This window comes from Eptatretus burgeri, chromosome 4 (genome assembly GCF_056783735.1).
Source record: "Eptatretus burgeri isolate ZD-2024b chromosome 4, Ebu_testis_v1, whole genome shotgun sequence".
In the NCBI taxonomy this organism is placed as follows: domain Eukaryota; kingdom Metazoa; phylum Chordata; class Myxini; order Myxiniformes; family Myxinidae; genus Eptatretus; species Eptatretus burgeri.
In genome coordinates this window covers 91,985,955-92,011,286 of record NC_140964.1, presented here as the reverse complement: position 1 = coordinate 92,011,286, position 25,332 = coordinate 91,985,955, and the positions used below count along the sequence as shown (strand labels likewise).

The 25,332-nt window shown below is 41.7% G+C and overlaps 1 protein-coding gene across 3 annotated transcripts in view; it reads left to right on the top strand.

Annotated features, from left to right (window-relative positions):
• Positions 1-25,332, top strand: part of LOC147028676 (seizure 6-like protein) — a 357,285-nt gene that overhangs the window by 277,040 nt on the left and 54,913 nt on the right. The window lies entirely within an intron of this gene.

The following is a 25,332-nucleotide window of genomic DNA, read 5'->3' as shown; positions in this document are numbered from 1 at the left end:
ACAAAATAATAGGAGTAGAGTCTCTCTCACATCAGTATCGGAGTAAATGGAAGCTCATTAAGAAAACAACTTTGCAAACGAAATGAGAATATAAAAATGACATGGCCTAAAATATTAAACATCACAGCAAGGCATTCTTAAAGTATATAAGGAGTAAAGAACATATCAAGTTCTTGAGATCCAAGATGACCGACTGGCATCCATTTTGTGACTTAAACATGTCCCCAACCATTTCTCTGAAATGCATGGTCTGATTTTGATCAAACTTGCCACAAGCACAGTACAAAATGGCGTACACTTGCAATTAACTTTATTTTGCGATCTCATCAAAGATGGCTGACGAGTGGACTGGTGACCATTTTAGTTGTAAAGAAAAAACCCTGTGCCAAACATGTCCTCAACTATTTCTCAGATATGCATTTCCCATTCTTATTCAAACTTGGTACACAATAATGAATGATGGCTTACATAAGCACATCATTTATTTTCGAGATCATATCAAAGATGGCCAACTGGCAGCCATTTTAGTTGTAAAAATGCCCAATGTTGAACACGTCTTCAACCATTTCTTGGACAAGCATTCACCGATGTTGTTCAAACTTGGCACACAGATAATAAATGATGGCTTACATAAGGTCGTCATTTGTTTGTTTTTTTCGAGATCAGGCCCAAGATGGCCGACTGGCAGCCATCTTAGTTGTAAAAAAACCCGATGTTGAACATGTCCTCCACTATTTCTCAGACATGCATATACCGATGTTGTTCAAGCTTGGCACCCAAATAATGAATTATGGCTTACATATGCACATGTCAGGGTTACACACAATTACATATGCATGTGCTGGCTGATGGGGATTTTGTTACTTAAATGTGTCCTCAACCATTTCTCAGACATGCGTGGTTCGATTTTGTTCAAACTTGGCACAAGCACAGTACTTGCTGGACCAGGCAATGGTGATGATGCAGCAGGTGCAGGCAGTGTTGAAGGTGCAGTGGGTGCAGGCAGTGGTGAAGGTGCAGCAATAGAAATTGGTAGAAATGAGGTATGGGAGATAGGTTTTTGTGGGTGATGAGATGATTAAGTATATAGATTCTTCATTCTGCAGGAAGGATCGCGGACATAGAATTCTGTGCAGTTTTGAAGGAGTAGGAGTTCGCGATGTTGAAGGAAGGGTAAAGGACATCATATCGGGTCATGGTAGGAAGAAGTTGGTTGTGGTACACCGAGGAGCAAATTATATTGGGAATGTTTGCTCAGAGGTTTTGAAAAATAGACACTGGATATTGGGTAAGCAGCTGAAAGCAAAGGGTTGTGAGGTAATGTTTTCTGGGATTCTCCCAAGATTAGGAAATGAAAAAGAAATTATGAGCAGAGCAATAGATGTCAACCATTGGCTGGAAGAATGGTATAGGGAGGAAGGTTTTTCAGTGAAGGAACAGTGGCAACCATTTCAGGGACAAAGGGAGTGCTTCCAGAATGAAGGCCATATCTATACTAATAAAAGGGTGTGTGTCTGTGTCTGTGTTTGTGTTTGTGTCTGTGACTGTGTCTGTGTGTGTGTGTGTGTGTCCTCAATAACTCTAAAACCATAAAACCTCGCAGCCTGAAACTTTGCATGCACATGAAGAAAACTCCAAGGAAGTGCAAGAGTGAAAATTGGGTGTTTGGGTAAATTAAAACACCCCTTTTGAAGATAATTAATGGCCTTATTTAATTATGTCCTTAATCAGGCGATCCTCAGCCACCTCGCTCTATTAAAGGGTCCAAAGGCATTTCCAGCTGCCTGTGTCTGAAGCCGCTGTTACGGCTGTGGAAATTCGCAGAACACCATATAGGTCCTTAGTGAGTTATGCCGATAAGTCCGCGTTCAGTGAGATTTCCCCACCGTTGTTTAATCGGAATTATTTGTGTCGACAGGGCTGTGATCTTTGAGTTAGCCTTTATTCTTTGCTATCGTTATTTTGGACCAACCGCTTCACACAACCACCTTAACCACAACCCTCATAACCACACCACCGCGTTTCCACATTGGCACTCGGTTGCTTGAGGCCTGGCCTTTGTCGAGGGAAAGCAGGCAGCCCCGTTCCCCCCTCCCCTGGACGAATGGCGTCTCCACGGTGAATTCCACCCGGCGTGTGGAAGAAGACAAATACAGCGGCGAGGGAGCATCCCCGATTTGGCGGGAAAACGTTCTGCATGTTCTGGAAGGAGGGCGGGGCGAGAGCGGAGGGGCGGAGCATGGGTAATAAAAAGGGCGCACGGAGTGTTCATTCTCTCTCTGGAGTTGTGCTGAGGAGAATCTCTCTCTGGGGTTGCTGCCGCTCTCTCGCTGTCATTGCTGAAGCTCTCTCGGTCCTTGCTGAATCTCTCTCTGGAGTTGCTTCTGGGATTGCGGTCGTTGCTGGTGTGGTTTCTGCTTGTGCGGAGGAGAATCACGCTAAGGAGCTGCGTAAAGATTTGGGCTCGTGTCCGAGTCAGGAGCTTGGAGTGGTCGGTCGGTGGAGGTCTGGGCGTCGCGAGGGAGACGCGGGCTGGAGGCGCAGCCCTGCTGTGTCACGCAAACCTGCACGTGCGTGTGGGGAGAGCCGGAGAGAGCTCGCCTGCCGCTTGGCAAGGCCTAGGCGCAACCGCGGCTAAGCCAGCTGCCGTGGGGACGGGACGTCGCGACTCGCCCCATCAAGGCACCACGAGGGTGCAGATAACCTGCAACGGTCTCGTGGGGCCCTTTCGGTCACCAAAGCCCCACGTTATAAAGGCCCACGGGCCCAGTCTGACTCCCTTGTCTGTGAGGGGGTCTTTTATTTGCTTTTCTTTTGAGTGAATGTTGTGGTGCCGAGTCTTTCAAGTAGAACTGTTGTTAAGTAAATGTACATAATAACCATAGTCGGTTGTAGTGTTTTTGCCTTGCCCATGTCTTTGTCCCCGTCCCGCAGTCTTCAACAAACAACTGCATGTGTGTTTTTCCATCATTGCTTACCTGCATGACTGCATGATTGTTTGTATATGTGCTGTATAATAAATGTGCTTATTTAAATGTACCCCGTTCGTCGTGTCGTTTTCCCCCATTGAACCGCCGTATTGTTTTTCGGAATACTAGTTGGTTTTTGAATACCGATCATAGAATCGGGTCCGGCGAGGTCTGGCGATAATACCCGCTCGGTTATCCCAGAATGGAACGAACTGCTTAAGTGGTTTGTGTCCAAACAAGCCTTCGCCGAGGTACGGTCCCTCGGTAGGTTACCACAGCGCGAATACTTAGGTATATCGATATTCGGCGATTGACCCTGTTGCACGCGGGTAGAATACGGACTGGGCCGTGGTGTGCGTTGAGGGCACACCCGTGACTGGTTCTCGGCGTTGTCCGGGAAGTCACGACTGAATTGTCCGTCCGGTGGGCGAAGCAGCCGTTATTAGTTTAACGCGGTCACTCGCACGCCGGCGGGCGCAAATTCGTAACACCGCCATGTTTTTTGGCCCGCTCAACCATGCTTTGACTTGGAACAGACCACAACGATTTCTTCATGAGAAAAGTTGTTTTTTTCACTTTCTTCACTCATATTATTGAATGCCTGTCTGCTCATCAAAGCCCCGAATCATTGTGTACATCACTTTTCTGAGTCCGATAGTTTTCAAATTAGGAGCTTGGAACGATTTCATGCATTATATGATACGATTTTCCGGAATCGACTCTCACGAACTAATTAAAGTACTGTATATCATCAAAATTTTATTAACCTCCGCCATCGAAGATGGATGAAGGTTACTGTTTTCACCCCTGTCTGTTTGTTTGTTTGTTTGTGAACAGTATTACGGAAAAACTCCTTGACGGATTTCGACGAAACTTGGTGGGGGGATTAGGTATGGTCCAAGGATCATGCCATTAGATTTTGGACTTGGTCCAAAGTCCAATATGGCCGCTATGGTGGCCATTTTGAAAAAAATATTTGAATTTTTGTTTTTGCATTTCTACATGTTTTAAGTGATTTCCACCCCCCGCCCCCCTTCCCAAAAAAAAATTGTTTGAGAAAAAAAAAAATTTTGCAACTTTTTTTTTCAACAAAATTTCGATTTTTTTTTTTTTGCATTTCTACATGTTTTAAGTGATTTCCACCCCCCCCCTTTTCCCCCAAAAAAATTGTTTGAGAAAAAAAAACAAAATTTTGCAACTTTTTTTTCAACAAAATTTCGATTTTTTTTTTTTTTTTGCATTTCTACATGTTATAAGTGATTTCCAACAAAAAACATGCCAAAATTATAATTGCGGCTGATTTTGGAACTTCAGGTGGATATACCCACGTAAAATCAATTTCTGTCTCAAGGAATCGAGTTATGACGAATGAATTGAGTATGTAAAAGTTAAAAATAAAAGGGAAAGTTGCAAACTATAACTCTGTGAGCACTGTTGACGTCAAATTGAATGAATAGGATATCAGGTTCACTTGAGTGACCTAGCAGTATTGGCGGCAGAGGTTTTGCACTCTACCGAGTCCTCCCCCTCTAGTTTCGGTTTTGAGGATCGGATATCGTCCAGACTAAATAAGAGTCAAAGTATATTGTGAAATGTGATAATTTAAAGAAATAACAAGTCTTATAACCAAGCCGATATACCTGTTTACTTTAAGCAAGCAAGACCATGTTCTCTCCTTCTCCATAGACACACAAGAAAATGTGAAATTTGCAAAGCATTCAACTTATCTTTTTCTACTGTTTGGAGAATTATATTGAGTGAACAAAAAAAGTTTTGGAACGTAACATAATTACCGAGCTTCATTGAGCTTGTGTGATTTAATGCATTCACTGCAAGACCTCATGCCCTGTCCCTCAGAGGGGCTGCCTATCCATAAAGTCTGCCAGATCTATGTCTATATGTTCAGGTGTTTTGCGATGTTCTCTACAGTGAATCAAAGCAAATCTGGTTAAAAAAAGAATGGACATTTTAAAATAAAGTGATAACGTTTGTGCGGGCTCCAAACTGATGTACAGCATCACATGTGCACAGACGAGCAAGCAAAATGGTGGATTTTCTGCAATGTTTATTTCAGGGAATCAGCTTCATTGAGCTATATGATCTCTGTCTATATTTTCAGAGCTTTCTTGAGGTGCTCAACAGGGAATCAAAGCAAATGTGCTAAAAAAAAAAGTCGTTTTATAATAAAGTTATAACGTTTGCGTGCACTATGATGGGGCTTTGATACACTATGATACAACAGCAGCCATAAACAGCTTGGCAGGACTTTTAGGTAGTTTGAGCATTGATGGGTGATTGTGTGCATGTGTCTGGTGTGCTGTTGCTGGGGTCTCATCAAGGGGTGTTGTGTGGTTGATGTATGTTTTTTACCCAAACCCATGCCCCCTTTGGGTAGGGGGGGAGGGGGGGACTACAAAAACTCCCAAAACTACAAAAAAACACTTAATTAAAAAAAAAACATTTTGCATATTCTTCTTTTTATCTGATGTTGATAAATTAGTGTGGTGTTGATGTGGTGCAGGCATCATAGGCTGAATGGCCTCCACCTGTGTCTAATTTCCTTGTGTTACATGATGGCATACACATGCCCCTCACTTTATTGTGGGATCTGATCAAAGATGGCCGACTGATAGACTGGCGGCCATTTTTTGTTGTACATAAATGTGGGCTTGCCCTTTAACTCCATGCAGCAAAATTACTAAAGCAATGGGGGCTTTGTCATTTTAACTTGTTGCTTCTACATTTACACAAGATCATTGAATAATTCCAACCTAGCGAAAGGTAATCAGCACTGATTTACTAAATTGAGGTCATGTTGAACAATTTTATTGGAGTTCTTTGAGGCAGTTTCTGATTGGGTAGAGGAGGGAAGTACAGTGGATGTAGTTTATCTAGAATTTCAAAAAACTTTTTATGAGGTCCCACATTGAAGATTGTTGACTCAGGTAAGGGCTGTTAGATTGGCTGGTAGATCACCTATCCAACTGGATGGAAAACAGCTTAGTGATAGGAAGAAACAGTGGCTGTGAGTGGGAGGATGCCTGGCTGGAAGGATGTAAGGAGTGTGGTAACCCAGAGATTAATTATAAGACTGTTATTATTCATCTTTTTCTTCTTCTTCTTCTTCTTCTTCTTCTTCTTCTTCTTCTTCTTCTTCTTCTTCTTCTTCTTCTTCTTCTTCTTCTTCTTCTTCTTCTTCTTCTTCTTCTTCTTCTTCTTCTTCTTCTTCTTCTTCTTCTTCTTCTTCTTCTTCTTCTTCTTCTTCTTCTTCTTCTTCTTCTTTTGGCTGCTCCTGTTAGGGGTCGCCACAGCGGATCATTCGTTTGATCCGCATAGTGATTTGGCTTAGTTTTTACGCCAGATGCCCTTCCTGACGCAACCCTGGTCGCCTCTTACGACACAGGGACATGGTACACCTATTCTAACCGGGGCATACACCAGGCCCAGTACACTGGTACTCACTTCGCCGACCTAGGAAGGATGACAGGCTGAGTCAACCTTCTGGTGTGTATTAATTCAAGTGGCCAATGGGGCTTGAACTCAGGACCTTTTGGATCCCAAGCCGCTACCCTAACCACGACGCCAACACCAGGCTTAAGACTGTTATTATTCATCATTTACATAAATTATTTTGACAGTCTAGTTAATAGTAGGCTTTCCAAATTTTCAGATGACACTAAGCTTGCAAGTATGGTCTCCAGCAGAGAGGGACGTGATCAGATTCGGGAAAGTCTGATACTTTAAACTGTAATGTATTGGGCAAAGATTGGCAGATGCAGTTTAACATGAGGAAATGTAAGGTGCTAGGGTTGGGAAAGGATATTGAAAATAGGGACTATGTAATGCAAGGGGCAGACTTGAAGTATGTGACACAGGAGAAGGATCTGGGATAGTCATGGATGTGGGGGGCAGCAGACAGCAACAGTGCCAGACAACCATAGCCCAGAGGTAAAGCTAATAGGATTTTAGGTTGGATTCATAGTTCGATTAATTATAAATAAAAACAGATGGTGTTAACTCTGTACAGGAATTTAGTGAGGCCTCATCTGGAATAATGTGTTCAGTTTTGATTGCCACATCCGAGGAAGGACATAACTGCCATAGTGTGGGTACAATGTAGAACAACTAGATTGATTCCGGGGATAGCTACACTAAGGTATGAGGAGCAGCTGAAAAGGAGACAGGACGTTTTGCATGAGAAAATAGATGATAGTGATGGGATGTGATAAAGATGTTGAAAACAATGATAGGTATATACAAAATATGTGCAGAACAGTTACTCAGCAGAATGGACACTGACAGGACCACGGGTTTCAGAGAACGATAAAGTCAGACGAGCCTTTCACTCAGAAGGTCGTAATTTTTTACTACCTTCTGAGCCATGGTACCACCATGGTAGCTTGTAGAGATCAAAGCTTGAAGAGCACTCGCCAAATGGGAGAAGGAACACCAAATGGGTTAAGCACTCCAATGACTCATTTGAAGAAACTTTTCAAAAACAGGCATGCACACCCCACATAGAGTCCCATTACAAATCCAAATCTACCCATTTGTAGCACATCTGTATTGCATGCTGTCTATGTAACTCTTCATGCTTGCACATGCAGCGACCTTTGCCTCCCTCCATTCAGCTCACTCCAAATCAGAGTCGTACAGACTACACTCCGGTGAAGCCGTTTTAAATTCAGAACTAAGCCATCAGTCCTTAACAGCCCCTCCCTCACCCTGCCCCACATACAACCTCCTCGCAGTCCATGCAAACTGTGTGCACACACCAGCGATATACTCATCTTTTCGCTCACACACGTGCATGGATTCTCACCGGCATGCTCAACTTTACCCACACCTGCACTATGCATCATGTCCCACGTGGCTTCGACGCTGCAGCATGTCCGATCCTCACATGCTAGAGCACATGGTTCGTAAGATGGCCACATCACCTCCGCCATGGCGCCACGCAGCATGGGCCCGGGTGCGAGTTCGGTCTGCGAGTCCTACGCACCACGTACATGTAACTAAGCATGCAAGCATGCACATATCCACCGATGGAGAGTACCTTTACAAATCCAAATCTACCCATTTGTACCATGTCTGTGTGTGCTGTCTACACAACTCTACCTTGTAACAACTGTCGACTGTACCTCCCAAACGGGACACAAACCGTGTGCGTAATACTGCTATCGACTGTAGGGCACTCGTCAAATGGCTTAAGCACTCAAGCAAGCACTCCAATGAAATGGTTGAGAAGGAACGGCTGGCTTGGCAAGTGAGAGCAAGCTGATTGGTAATGGGACATACCCGCAAAAAACTAAACATCACCGATTTCTTAACATTTTCATATTCCAGATTTCGACAGTTGTTTAGTCTACGTGATCCAATCTTCAAAACTCAAATTATATTTTGATGATATCCTTCAATTAGTCTGTGAGAGTAGATCATGAAAAATCACATCATATAATGAATGAAATAGCTACATCCAACCATCCATTGGGACCACACTCGATGCAAAGTGTTGGTGCTGCCTAAGCAGTCTCCTTGGCTATTGGGTACAATCCTGGACGGGTCGCCACTCCGACACAGGATACCAGCAAGCTGGCACTCATTTTCCCGACCTCGGAAGGATGACAGGCAGAGTCAACCCCACCGGGTATTCATTTTACAGCCGAGGGGGATTTTAACTCAGGATCCTAGGATCCCAAGCCCACCACCCTCACCATTAAGTCAACAGCAGCCATAAATAGCTCCAAGCTCCTAATTTGAAAACCATAGCACTTACAAAAGCTATGCATGCAGCGATTAGTAGGGATGTACATGAGGCATTTGATGATATGAGTGAGGAAAGTGGAAAAAATTGAGCGCTTATCGTTAAGAAACCATTGCAACCTGTTCCATGTCATGCCATTGGTGAGCAGGCCAAAAAGAATGGCAAATTAAGACCTCAGCAAGGGAGAGCGAGGTGATCAGTGATGAGCCTTGACAAAGGATAATTAAATAAGGCCGTTAATTGTCTTCAAAAGGGGTGTTTAAATTAACCCAAACACACAATTTTCACTCATGCACTACCTTGGAGTTCCCTTTGTAAGCATGCAAAGTTTGTGGCCACTATATCTCATGGTTTTTGAGTTATGGAGTGGACTGATGGACTGACTGACACTGACATTGATTAGTAGAGATAATAGCACCTCTTCTAATACCCCCAGCATCACAATGGTTAAAGGGAATCCCCAACGGAGCACCGAGGCCAAACACCAGTCTTGGTGAGGTTGAAATCAACTTTAATAACACACACGATACAACGTGCCCGACTAGGCCAAACCTTCCACGATACCGCACCCCTGCACGGTAACCCCGTACACCACGCTCGCACAACGGATTAAACCACGTACTCTACTGGCGTAACCACTTTTTTTTTCTTTTTTTTTACAAGGTCATTTATCTACTATCATTCTTGGTGTTATAAATGAAGAAAGTAGGTGACAGTACATGGCTTCAAATACTGAGGCAGAGTACAAAAAGTTAAACAAGGATAATGGTCACTTAACCTGGAGGAGGTCACATAAATCATGTACCAGTCAGTCAGATATACTGAGACCATCGCCGGGTATACTGCCCTCCGGTCTCGGGGATTATTCTGCCCCATGACAGTTTCTGCAAACATCGTGACCACAATATGACTCTAAGCATCCAAAATAAAATCCTTGAAGTGTTTGGGCTGGTAACGTACACGGTTGGAGCGTCTTGGTGTCCAGACGGTTGGGGACACCGCTGGATGTTCCTCACAGGTGTCGCCGATGGCTTTGGAGTAACCAGCTCTACAGGTGTCAAGCCTCGGGGATGCATCAGAACCTAGATCTGGTTCCTGGCTACTAGGGATTGGGAAGGATTCAGCACTGTTGGCAGGTGAAGACAGCTCATAGGGGATGAATGGGGGGTCTGGTGGTTTTGTTGCTGGTTGGAGGCATACGTCCTCGGTTTGTTGTGCAACACCATATCCCCGATTGCGAGGGAGTGGGAGCGTATCCTTCCAGTAGTCTGGGACCTTGTAGCATTCAGACTTTTTCACCCGATAAGCTGCACTCCTCAATTGGGACCCCACAAATTTACGTATGTTGCACCAGGGTCCATCGGTGGCAGAGACGAGGTAGCGGTTTCTTGCGCATGACTTGTTACGATCAGAGTACAAATAGATCAAATCACCGACTTCCACTGACACATTGGGCTTGACGGACCCCATGGGTGCCTTCGACTTCTCACTATGGGGGTGGTTAATGGAACGAAGATGGTGTTGGGCTTGTATCATTTGTAAGTCCGAGAAAGGGATTTGTTGATTGGTGAACTGATCCCTCTGGCACCACATCTCTCGGGCCGAGAGTCCCCATGCACGAACTCGTGAGTTCATACTGGCAGTGGCCAGTACGAGGGTTAGTGGAGTTACTGGTCCTCCCATCGGCTCCTGTCGTAGAAGTTCTTCTTCACATTCACGAACTACTCACTCGGCAATGGGATTCTTGTTGGGATTTTTAATGCGACCAATCTCCATGCACATCCGGTGATGTTTAAGAAGCTCATCGTGGACCAGAAGTGTGAAGCCGGGAGCCGGATCGGTGCGGATGACAGCAAGTGGTCCATCCAATGGCCGGAGCTCTATGCAGAAGCGGATGAAGTTGTCGCGGAGAGTGACGTGTTGTCCATTCTCCACAATGCACGATGTTGTGTCGGAAGTGGAACAGTCTCGCAATATAAGAACTCGCTGGTGATTGCATTTGATGATATCTGCTGTGAAGGATACACCAACAGCACCAGGGGGTTCTCCAGTGGACTGCTTGGTAATGGTATGAGGAATGTTGCGCAATGCAGCACACTGGTGACACCTCGAGGTTACCTGATCGATTGCTCTGTCCAAGTCAAGAGCATAAAAATAGCGGTGCATCACAGAACTGAGTTGATGACGACTCGGGTGATCCAGTTGAATGTGTAATGCTGTTAGTAAGCCATTGACTACCTGACGTGGGACAATAATGCATTCACATGCTGAGGACAAGGGCTTGTCACGACGGATTACAACTCAGCCATCTTTGGAAAGTGACGCAACCTGGAGGTAACGTTTGACGTCCTTGATGTTGGTTGTTTTCTTCGATGGGCGGGTGCCCTGAATCAGGTGGGCATGAGTCCGCCTTAAGTCTGCGCACTCTGCCTGAACTGCTATCCAGGCAGTTCTGTTGGTGAAGGGCAGTTTGGTTCGGCCGGAAATAATGTCTTGGGCTGACACCTGCAGGACTACGGCCTCCTCCTCGCGTCTTATGAATGCACAAATTTGACAAGAGGTGTCAGTACAGTCTGATGCATTGCGGCTGGCAAAATCAGATGGGGTATTGGCGGATCCTGCGAGGTGTCGTACGGTCGCTTGATAACGGCTGACGGTGGACAGGAATGTGGATAGACGAGGGCTCGCTGAAAAATCGCCACGACAGAGCTTCTCATACACTTGTACGCACGGCTTGCTATCGGTGAGGATGGATGCATGATGTTTAGACAGGATAATGAAGGGACTGAAGTGTTTTACTGATACAGCAATGGAAAGGGCCTCCACTTCACATGGCAACCAGGTAGGTTGGCGTCCGTGTAACTTTGCACTAAAAAAAACCCGCAAGGTGAGGTCTTCCATTGCGCATGATGTACAGAGTTGATCCAATGCTGTGTATGACAGAACCATCCATCACGATCCATAGCTGATCACTTGGACGAGGAAGAGTAATTGTACGAGCTGACGAAAGAGCAGCTTGGGCCCTGTGGAAGGCAGAATGTAACTCATCAGTCCACATAACTCTGTCCAGTGATTGGCATCCAGCCACAACATCATCCAAGGGGGATAAGAGAGCAGAGCAGTTGGGGATAACATGAGCGAGAACCTTATATGCCCCGATAAAGGATCTCATTCCCCTGACCTCAGGAGCCAAACAAGTAGAGAGTGTAGCCACACGGTGTGGGCTGGCCTGGATAGTACCACTAGACCAGATCCATCCTAAGATGGTGGTGCTCTTTGGACATACAACCGTCTTCGTAGCAGAGAGGCGAAGTCGACATTTACGCAGAGCCTGCAACACCATTCTCCAGTTCTGGAGAAGTTCGTCCAATGTGTCACCACCGCAATAGAGGTCGTCAGCGAGTTTGGCGACGGTCCCCTTCTCTGAGAGATCACCAAGAATGCGACACATGAGTTCTTCGAGTGCCGTCTCTGATCCAGGCATACCCATAGCGGATCTGGTATACACACGTATTCCCCGGAAGGGTGTGGCTACACCACAGTACTTCATGGACTGGCGAGATAATGAGATTTCGTAGAAGGCACTCGTAAGGTCGGTAGTAATTAGATACTTCCACTGAGCAATTTTGCGGAGGATGGAATCTACGTTTGGCATAAGAGAGGGTTGGGGCTTGCTGTATCGGCCCACATCAGCAAAGGCTGTGACTAAGTGGAACCCACCACTGGGCTTCTTGATCAACAATGAAGGATTCAGGTATTCCGCAGTAATCCCCATGTCCTCAGGGCGAGCAAAGACTCCAAGCTTTTCTAGTTCATCAAATTTGTGTTGTAGTTCACACAGTTTATCTTGCGCATACTGTGGTAGACGGCTTTTGCGTTGTGGAGGCTGAACACCATGTTAACACCAGCCTCAAAAGGGCCTGCAGCACCATTGTAGCCTTGGAACACTGGGTCAAACACTTCATCGTACTCTTCAAGAAGGGCACAAAACTTTGATTGTATGTCAGGAGCGAACATGTTGTCAGGGTCGAGGGTGACGTGTGTCAGGAGCGAACATGTTGTCAGGGTCGAGGGTGACGTGTGTCAGGAGCGAACATGTTGTCAGGGTCGAGGGTGACGTGTGTCAGGAGCGAACATGTTGTCAGGGTCGAGGGTGACGGTCGAAGAGTGTCCTGAGAGTGAAGTGAGTGTGCGTTTTAATTTGGGGGGGGGGGCTGGTCTCGGTTTTGTCATCTGGGTGTTCTTCGGGTATGTACACAGGGCGGATTTGGCAAAATTTCTCATGTCGTTTGAGAACTCGTGGTTCGTTAGTTAAATTGGGGAGCCGAACCTTCCCGCTGATGCTACGGATGACACTTGGTGGGGGCCAGTACTCAATGGGTCGCAGCGACCTCGCACTGGGGGCATCCGTGCGAGGTTCGAGTGCGAACGCTGAGTCGATACTCGACATGTCACATGGAAGGACCATTTCGATAAACTCACCGGGCCACAGAGTAGTTGTGTGGGGTTGGGCACGTACGACATGAGCTTGGCATACTGCATGGCGATTAAGGCTCCCTTCCTGAGAACCATAAACGTATGTGGTACCGTCACCCAGGATAACTTGATGCTTCACAGGGCGGATTGAGATGTCATTAGACACCATGAAAGGTGTTCTTGCTAGTACTTCTACGTCAAGATTTTTGACAACCAGGCCCTCAAACTGAAATTCCCTTCCGTCGCAAGTCAGTGTCAGTCTGGTCTCATCAACCACTTGAAGAGGGGAAGACCCATCAGCCTGACGAGCGGACTGTGCACTCTTCTGAATCATGGCTCCAAACCTCCTTACAATTGTCTCACGAATCAGGTTACCCGTGGCCCCACTGTCGATGGTAACTCGGGTTGTGTGGTGGCCGTGGAAGGTGTCTAGATATGGAGACTGGCGAGTCTGGACACGCGAGATAGTGGACGGTTCTGTATAGTCTATGTTATTAACTACCTTGTCCATATGGGCATATGTTATGTCTCCAGACTCGTCATCTGACTCTTCAGTTATGTCAGCCACATGGCGTGCTCTGACGATGTACCGACGATCTCGTTCGGGGCGGAAAGGACACTCACTGAGGAAATGACCGTAATCAGTGCGGCATACTTGTTTGCAGAGGGGACAGGACTTCGTAAGGTTGTTGGAACGAATCCCCGAAAAGACTTGACGAGGTTTTGACGATGATGGGAACGATGCCGGGCGGTTGACCTGTGGTCGAGACGTTGAAGTGCGCAAGGACGTTGTTTCTTCAGCAGCATGGAGCTCATCTAATAGTGAGTCAAGCGCCTGGGATATCTCCGGTTTGATGGAGGCTAAAGTGCGGGACCTGAGTTCAGTTCCATAGCGTTGTTTGACGAGTCCGGGGAGTCCACTGTGGACAAGGCGAAGCCATGTGAGCACAATAAAGTTCTCCAATGAGGGAGATAATTCCTCATCTTCCGTGATCGCCTGGTTATGGTGGACGATGCCGCCATCTTGTCGAAGCAAGTTATCCTCCACAAACGCCATCAGGCGTTGGTATAAGTCTTCATGGCGCTCTTCGGGGTTATGGCGTGTCACTGCAAAGTCAATGAAGTGTGCGCCTGTCGACTGGAATCCAAAATGTTGTCGAATCGATTGCCATATGTTGACTACAGAGGTGGAGTTTTGGACTATGGTGTTGCGGGATATCACAGGGCAGTAGTTTGCAATCTGACCCAGCATAAGTTCCAGTACGGTGACTTTCTGTTGGGCAGTGTGACGCTGCACAACGGGGACATCCTCACCATCATCCACAAGTCCACGAAGAGGGAACGCTCTGCTCTTCTTCTCCCAGGTGATGCCCTCAGTGGGGAAGGGAGCAAAGATGGGATCGAGTGATAAAATATAAAGAAAATTGTCTCCAATTTTCGAACGAGTTCACCGTTTCACTCTTGCTAAGTGACCACTGCTTTGGTGCACGGTGTGTGGTGGCCATTTTGACGACGGGCACGTTGTACAGACGATGTTTATGACACAGCTGCAGAATGAGCTGGTGGGTCGCTCACCTTCTTGTGAGGTGCAATTGGGGTTCGAAGATGGCTCTCGTAACAGTGACGTTCTGCCGATCGCCGTCTCCGGGGTGAAGAGTGTGTGGAATCGTATCCCGACGCTGCCACCAAGCCACAATGGTTAAAGGGAATCCCCAACGGAGCACCGAGGCCAAACACCAGTCTTGGTGAGGTTGAAATCAACTTTAATAACACACACGATACAACGTGCCCGGCTAGGCCAAACCTTCCACGATACAGCACCCCTCCACGGAAACCCCGTGCACCACGCTTGCACGACGGATTAAACCACGTACTGTACTGGCGCAGTGTTTGCCTTCGTGAAATCTCGTTGTTATACTCTCGCAAACTCTAACTCTTAATCCTTACACACAATATGTTAACCATTATCCTGACACACAATATGTTATGGTCGTTGCTCCATAAATTCACTCCTCCGAGCTACCACTTTTAACACCATATTTTGATCATTATTTTAAAATCGTTTGAATGCTGCACTCTCCTTTGGAAGCTTTAAGCAATCTCTTCTCATTTAAAAACTGGTTTAAAAAGCAATCCTGAACTAAATCTCAGAAATCCTCTTCTGCTCTGCCCTTTCCCTGTTCCTCGACCCAATCAATCCCAGGCAAATTAATAAGCCCCACCATTATCAATACTCTTCCCTTACTCCCTGCCTTTCTGAATTATTTGTGAACCTTTCCTTCCTGCTCTCGCTCCCTCATACTGGAAGCCCCAATACTTGGCCTCACACTCCTTTCTTTCAACACAATACTGTCTTTCACCCAGATTTCTACACACCTCAACTCAAGAGGAATGTCAATAGATTCCTCCTTGCTGTTTAATATCTATACTTTCCATTGTGTAGCCCCCACCTTGAGTGGCATTTGGCTTTGTGGTGGGTGAAATGGCGCTGAAAAAAAAGTACAAAAAAACACCCTCCTTTTTCTCTCGTATCACACCGACACATCTTCTTGTCCTGTCCTTCAATTTCTCTCCTCATTAAACAATGTCTCACTTACTGCAAGTATATCATACTCCTTGCTATCTTTTTTCTTACTCAAACCATGAAGTTTTGCTCTCCCTAATTTTGTTTTATCTGTTGATAGGTATGTCGACTGGGTGTCTATCTCTTGATTGTCAGTCTGTACAAATTCTCTTCTCATTTATCTGTTCCATAAACATAGTGTCTTTTGAGGGACATGATCAAGTTGTACAGAATTCAGAAAAAAATTTACACTTACAGTTGGTTGTCTTTTACTGTTTTCAATAAATTATATATGTTTATAGGAAACCATGCTTGAGTGTAGAGCATTGCAAGTTTGAATGGCACCGTTGTAGCTGCCTGATTAACTGGAAATCCAATATCTCAGCTTGGCACTGACGTCTGTATGTCTCAAGAAGTCAATATGCACTCTTCGTTAACCCAGAAGGCTGAGATGTCCCAATTCCTCAGTTGATTCATGGCTGGCACAGCAAAATTGCCCACCTTTTTAAGAGTTAGCTAAAAGTTGCTTTTTTAAAAAACAGAAAACACTTCAGATATGCAGTCTGTATAATCCAGGCAATTTATCAACTTAATTTTGCACTAGACAGAACAAAATCGCTGCTCTTAATTAGCAATGTCAGCGCTTGCTTTAATTGGTCTGGCGAAAAATTGCACACCAAGGATTTCTTCTCGGAAATTCAATGAGGCAAACAATGCTCGATTCACTTTGCGCACGCCATCTGTGAGTGTTTTCAGTTTTTGCATTTAGAGCACGCAACATTCATACTTCATGTTTACTGAGCACTCTGTCAGTTGTTTCTGAGCTCATAAAGATGTAACTTTCATTTGGGTAATGGGATTGAAAGGAGCATTGAGACACTGGAACAGAACTTTAAACCATATGGAAAGGGTGTTTTTAAATCAATGCATTTTGGAGTTGGTCTGCAGCCAACATGCAATTATTTTGTTTACATCCAAAGGGACAATGTTGTGCTTAATACTAAAAAAGAAGCAAATATGAATGTGTATCCTCAGGACAAACTGTTTTGTGTCACTATGACTCACCTTCTCCAACCTAGGTAATTACTTATGAACTGCCATCATGGAATAGTGCAGCACACAACTCTCACTTAATTATTGCAGTTCTTTTGTAACGAGGATTAAAGAGAATATACACTTTGGCAAATGGGACTCAAGAGAATAAGCAGCCAAAAAGCTAAGTGAACAACAATTACATATACAGGTTAAGTCGTGATGTATATTATATTTTAACTGTTCAACCAGCTTTTAAAATACCAATTTGAATTTTCATTTGTTGTTATGTTTGAGGACAGTGCCCAACCCAGAAATTATAAGGGCATTTTAGAGTTGGTTGGAAGTTCCACCCTTGGCCTGAATGACTTAAACCCATCAAATTATGAATTACATAGGAACATGTGGTGATCTTTATCCATTCATCTTTGTCAGCTCAATCTACGACATCTACCCACGCCGACAGTTGTGTGCTCAGGAGGTGTTTTCCTTGAAACGATGCCATTCCAGGAACACCCAGGAGACAATCTTTGTTGGTCATTTCATGAGTAAACAAACATTTACAGTAAATAAACTCCCATCTCCATCCCTTTTGTGAAGTTGCCAAGATACTTATCCCTCAGGATTGTCGTAAAATAGATGCATTCAAATGTTGCACAGTTTATATAGGTCCAGCAGGTCACATGTCATTTCACCTGACCATTTGAATTTTCGTACATTGTAGACGAGTATATTTTGTATGTTTAACTTCGATTCTGTAATGGTTTTCTCAAGGCAATATATTGTGAGTATCTCAAACAAGATCTGAGGAACCACAAGAAAAAGAGTTGACATACATTCCTGTTGGGACATTTACAAAAAAAAATTCCCTTTTTATACCCCCCTCGTTTTCACATCAGATATCGTCCCCGTCGAGGCACGTGTGCTATCTGCACGTGACTGAATTTCCCAAATTATGCTGACACCAGATAAACTATTAGCCCCCAACCAGGTGTCTACCTGGCTGAAGGCTTATATTTTGGGTGCTGTCCGTCTGTTTGTCCATCCGTTCATGAGTCCGTACAGAGCTTCTACTCAAAAATGACTGGATGGACGCATTTCTTTCATATTCAGTATTTGTGTGCAATAACATGTGAGCATGAGGCGCATAAAGTGATTTTGGGATCGGAACCAAAGTTCATGGAACACCCAATTTTATTTCCGAATTTTGAAATTAAAAAAAATTACGGTGAGAATTGCAGGATTGTATGGATGCTTTTGGAAACTTAAAAAAAAAATACATAGTCGAGGCTTGTGGGAGAGCAAGAAGACCCTAAGGCAGTGTTTTGGGCCCAGTCCTGTTCCTGATATTCATCAATGATCTCTCTGACTCTCTGGAAAATCTCTTTATCTATTTGCTGATGACTCCATCCTATGCCATGACATCACTCATCCTTCAGACAGACAGGGTGCAGCCTCTTCCCTCTCTTCAGACCTTGAAAAAATTACAAGCTGGTCAAACACTTAGAATATGTCTTACAATCCTGATAAAACTCACACTCTCATGATCTCCCTCCGAAAGGACCATCTGGCAACCCCCCCCAATCTACTTTCTTAACAATCCCCTTGAGAAGGTTGAGTCATTTAAACTCCTGGGTCTCACTATCGGCCATGGGCATCCTCCATCGTACAAAGTCCTTCCTTGGCACACCTGAACTTCTATCCACTGACAAGGCCTTCATCCACAGCTTGATGGAGTACTCCTCTTTCCTATATGCTGGCTCCCCTGCCTCACATCTTGTTGAGCTTCATGCTGTGGAAACCAAGGCCTTCAAGATTATTGGAATCTCCTGCACTGAAGCTGAGTCTATGGGCCAATCACTTCACCATCGCTGACAGATCTGTGGCCTCTCTGTCTTGTACCACCTCCTTTGTGGTCTTGCACCCTCTACACTCTCTGTGCTTTGCCACCTCCCCCCCTCCACCCCCCAGGTTTCTGCAGGGCCCACATGGTCCACCATCAACCCCCTTCTGGTGAAACTACTTAAATCCAGGATCACTACTCACCTCCACTCATTTGTTCTTCTTTTTCCTGCCTTTAGAGTTAACTTCCACATTATCTTCAACCGCATTCTTCCCTTCAGGTCTTCAAGACAGTTGTTCACCACCATATCAGATCGTCTCCAATGCAAAACCATGATCTTTTTCGCAATATTTTCCATGGCCATTCTAAGTTTCGAATCCACCCCTGATTTGTCAGAATTGAAAGACGTATTCTAAGTGTTTGCACTACCTGCAATCTACCGTGAATTGTGTATTTATTTATATACACTTCACCATCACCACAACCAACATAGCACGTTTAAATACTGTTGAACACCGCTATTTGCAAGGGATATGTTCCTGGAAAATGCCGCATCAATCCGCAAATGTCAGGTCATTGTTTCATTGTGAAAGGGTGGATAGGTTTCTAGCGGGTCGTGATTCATAAGGGAAAATCCAAAATCCCGCAAAAAACGCAAAAACGCAACAAAAAAAAACATGAATACACAAAGCACAGAGCAGTGAATGTAGAAACAGATTGCATTTTATCAAACATGAATACGCAGGTCCTCGAATAGCGAATCTGTGAATAGCGGGGTCCGACAGTATTTATTTTTGAACTTTTTACCATTTTACGACCGACATTCCACCTTGAATTGTTTATTTATTTATCCACACTTTTACAATGTCCATGACCAACACAACTTTGAATTGTTTATTTATTTATCCACACTTTTACAATGTCCATGACCAACACAACTTTGAATTGTTTATTTATTTATCTACACTTTTACAATGTCCATGACCAACACAACTTTGAATTGTTTATTTATTTAACTACACTTTTACAATGTCCATGACCAACACAACTTTGAATTGTATATTTATTTATCTACACTTTTACAATGTCCATGACCAACACAACTTTGAATTGTATATTTATTTAACTACACTTTTACAATGTCCATGACCAACACAACTTTGAATTGTATATTTATTTATCTACACTTTTACAATGTCCATGACCAACACAACTTTGAATTGTATATTTATTTATCCACACTTTTACAATGTCCATGACCAACACAACTTTGAATTGTTTATTTATTTAACTACACTTTTACAATGTCCATGACCAACACAACTTTGAATTGTATAATTATTATCCACACTTTTACAATGTCCATGACCAACACAACTTTGAATTGTATATTTATTTATCTACACTTTTACAATCTCCATGACCAACAGAACTTTGAATTGTATATTTATTATGTACACTTTTACAATCTCCATGACCAACACAACTTTGAATTGTATTTTTATTATCTACACTTTTACAATCTCCATGACCAACACAACTTTGAATTGTATTTTTATTATCTACACTTTTACAATCTCCATGACCAACACAACTTTGAAATGTATATTTATTTATGTACACTTTTACAATCTCCATGACCAACACAACTTTGAATTGTATATTTATTATCTACACTTTCACAATCTCCATGACCAACACAACTCTGAATTGTATATTTATTATCTACACTTTCACAATCTCCATGACCAACACAACTTTGAATTGTATATTTATTTATGTACACTTTTACAATCTCCATGACCAACACAACTTTGAATTGTATATTTATTATCTACACTTTCACAATCTCCATGACCAACACAACTTTGAATTGTATATTTATTTATATTCACTTTTACAATCTCCATGACTAACACAACTTTGAATTGTATATTTATTTATCTACACTTTTACAATGTCCATGACCAACACAACTTTGAATTGTATATTTATTTATATTCACTTTTACAATCTCCATGACTAACACAACTTTGAATTGTATATTTATTTATCTACACTTTTACAATGTCCATGACCAACACAACTTTGAATTGTATATTTATTTATATTCACTTTTACAATCTCCATGACTAACACAACTTTGAATTGTATATTTATTTATCTACACTTTCACAATCTCCATGACCAACACAACTTTGAATTGTATATTTATTATCTACACTTTCACAATCTCCATGACCAACACAACTTTGAATTGTATATTTATTTATCTACACTTTTACAATCTCCATGACCAACAGAACTTTGAATTGTATATTTATTATGTACACTTTTACAATCTCCATGACCAACACAACTTTGAATTGTATTTTTATTATCTACACTTTTACAATCTCCATGACCAACACAACTTTGAATTGTATTTTTATTATCTACACTTTTACAATCTCCATGACCAACACAACTTTGAAATGTATATTTATTTATGTACACTTTTACAATCTCCATGACCAACACAACTTTGAATTGTATATTTATTATCTACACTTTCACAATCTCCATGACCAACACAACTCTGAATTGTATATTTATTATCTACACTTTCACAATCTCCATGACCAACACAACTTTGAATTGTATATTTATTTATGTGCACTTTTACAATCTCCATGACCAACACAACTTTGAATTGTATATTTATTATCTACACTTTCACAATCTCCATGACCAACACAACTTTGAATTGTATATTTATTTATATTCACTTTTACAATCTCCATGACTAACACAACTTTGAATTGTATATTTATTTATCTACACTTTTACAATGTCCATGACCAACACAACTTTGAATTGTATATTTATTTATATTCACTTTTACAATCTCCATGACTAACACAACTTTGAATTGTATATTTATTTATCTACACTTTTACAATGTCCATGACCAACACAACTTTGAATTGTATATTTATTTATATTCACTTTTACAATCTCCATGACTAACACAACTTTGAATTGTATATTTATTTATCTACACTTTCACAATCTCCATGACCAACACAACTTTGAATTGTATATTTATTATCTACACTTTCACAATCTCCATGACCAACACAACTTTGAATTGTATATTTATTATCCACACTTTTACAATCTCCATGACTAACACAACTTTGAATTGTATATTTATTTATCCACACTTTCACAATCTCCATGACCAACACAACTTTGAATTGTATAATTATTATCCACACTTTTACAATCTCCATGACCAACACAACTTTGAATTGTATATTTATTTATCCACACTTTCACAATCTCCATGATCAACACAACTTTGAATTGTATATTTATTATCCACACTTTCACAATCTCCATGACCAACACAACTTTGAATTGTATATTTATTTATCCACACTTTTACAATCTCCATGACCAACACAACTTTGAATTGTATAATTATTATCCACACTTTTACAATCTCCATGACCAACACAACTTTGAATTGTATATTTATTATCTACACTTTTACAACGTCCATGTACAACACAACTTTGAATTGTTTATTTATTTATCCACACTTTTACAATCTCCATGACCAACACAACTTTGAATTGTATATTCATTATCCACACTTTTACAATCTCCATGACCAACACAACTTTGAATTGTATATTTATTATCCACACTTTTACAATCTCCATGACCAACACAACTTTGAATTGTATATTTATTTATGTACACTTTTACAATCTCCATGACCAACACAACTTTGAATTGTATATTTATTATCTACACTTTTACAACGTCCATGTACAACACAACTTTGAATTGTTTATTTATTTATCCACACTTTTACAATCTCCATGACCAACACAACTTTGAATTGTATATTCATTATCCACACTTTTACAATCTCCATGACCAACACAACTTTGAATTGTATATTTATTATCCACACTTTTACAATCTCCATGACCAACACAACTTTGAATTGTATATTTATTTATGTACACTTTTACAATCTCCATGACCAACACAACTTTGAATTGTATATTTATTATCCACACTTTTACAATCTCCATGACCAACACAACTTTGAATTGTATATTTATTATCCACACTTTTACAATCTCCATGACCAACACAACTTTGAATTGTATATTTATTATCCACACTTTTACAATCTCCATGACCAACACAACTTTGAATTGTATATTTATTATCCACACTTTTACAATCTCCATGACCAACACAACTTTGAATTGTATATTTATTATCTACACTTTTACAATCTCCATGACCAACACAACTTTGAAATGTATATTTATTTATCTACACTTTTACAATCTCCATGACCAACACAACTTTGAATTGTATATTTATTATCCACACTTTTACAATCTCCATGACCAACACATCTTTGAATTGTATATTTATTATCCACATTTTTACAATCTCCATAACTAATACAACTTTGAATTGTATATTTATTATCTTCCGCCATCGAAGATCGGAGGTTACTGTTTTCACCCCTTTCTGTTTGTTTGTTTGTTTGTTTGTTTGTGAACAGTATTACGGAAAAACTACTCGACGGATTTCGATGAAACTTGGTGGGTGGATTAGATATGGTCCAAGGATCATGCCATTAGATTTTGGACTTGGTCCAAAATCCAATATGGCCGCTATGGCGGCCAATTTTAAAAAATATTTGAATTTTTTTTTTGCATTTCTACATGTTTTAAGTGATTTCCAACCCCCCTCCCCCCCCAAAAAAAATTGTTAGAGAAAAAAAAAATTTGCAACTTTTTTCCACAAAATTTCGATTTTTTTTATTTTTTTTTTTGCATTTCTACATGTTATAAGTGATTTCCAACAAAAAACATGCCAAAATTATAATTGCGCTGATTTTGGAACTTCAGGTGGATATACCCACGTAAAATCAATTTCTGTCTCAAGGAATCGAGTTATGACGAATGAATTGAGAATGTAAAAGTTAAAAGTAAAAGGGAAATTTTCAAACTATAACTCTGTGAGCCCTGTTGATGTCAAATTGAATGAATAGGATATCAGGTTCACTTGAGTGACCTAGCAGTATTGGCGGCGGAGGTTTTGCACTCTACCGAGTGCTCCCCCTATAGTTATCCACACTTTTACAATCTCCATGACCAACACAACTTTGAATTGTATATTTATTATCTACATTTTTACAATCCCCATGTCCAACACAACTTTAAATTGTTTATTTGTTTATTCACTTTACCATCTCCACTCTCAAAATACCATGTTGAATTATTTATTTACTTATATGTGCTTTTACCATCACCATTACTGACATACCACCTTGAAATATATATATATATATATATATATATGTTATTAATTTATTTATGTATTTCAATGTAAAATCTACATGTGCCATTTCAAGATGTGGTTGGATGCTCGATTTTTCATTGATGATGGGTTTTTCAATCTCTCCCAACACTTGTTCTCGATGATGGGTTTTTCAATCTCTCCTAAAACCTGCCCTTACATCTTTTGAATTGTATTCAAGATGCAACTATGCAGTTAATAATGAATTCAACCTTTGCTTTTTGAATAATAGATGTTTCACATTGTTCCTAGTTGATATTCATCATCTCATCAAGTGTGGTCCATTTAAAAGCATTTCAAAATCTTTACAGAAAGTAGTTAATGCATGGAATGGTCTCCCTAATAAGGCAGGAGCTGCAGAAAATTAGAAAAGATTAAATTTGAATTACGTAGATAGTTTGTTTGGTTGTTTGTTTGTGAACAGTCTTACGGAAAAACTACTCGACGGATTGCATCATTTTTGTTGGTGGAGCTCTGCTGCTGTTGCAGAATCAAGTAAGGAGAGGAAGTGAGGAGAGGAATTTTGAATAACGACAAGGTCCGGCACAAATTGCCAACTTGTTGTTTTTTTCTAAAAGTACCGTCTAATTTATAACATCCACAAATTAATTCCAGCAGATGGGAGAGTCCAGTTTACATATTCTCTGGTTAATGGTGGAACATCTTGTATGTGTCGTACTGTAGGAAGTGTGGTACTTTGTTTGTGGCACCCTTGCTTCTGCTCTTTGTTATTTCATTTTAGCAAATTAGCAATTCTTTTTTTCTCTGGAGGATTTTGTAAATAATCACAGAATATGTCACATAGATACTGAGTGAAGTCAAATAGCCAACAAGGAATAGTCTTGGTTATCAAGTTAATAGGAAATTTATCCAGCCATTTGTTCGTATTGATGTTTCTAACAATCAAACCCACAGGAAACTGTAAACAACCACACATAAATGTTGCAGGAAATAATAATTCAGCAGAAAACATGATAACTCCAGTTCATTGTTCGGTAGCCATTTATGATGGCAACAGAACAAACTAGAAGGGCACTCGTTTGAGTACATACCTCTGCCAGGCTGATTAGTTTACATTTTGTATCCCACTGATAAGCCGGATCTGGATTGAAACCTGAACCAAAATCGAATCTGTTTGTTCTTGTCACCTAATCAACTCATCCACCAAGTTTTGTCATACTCCGTCCACAACTTTTTTAAATATCGTGCTGTGTATCGTTTTTTGTCCCCATCCATGGTGAACTTCAAAAATTGAAAAATCCTCGTATCTGGATCTGGATCCAGATCTTCACCAAAATCGAAACAA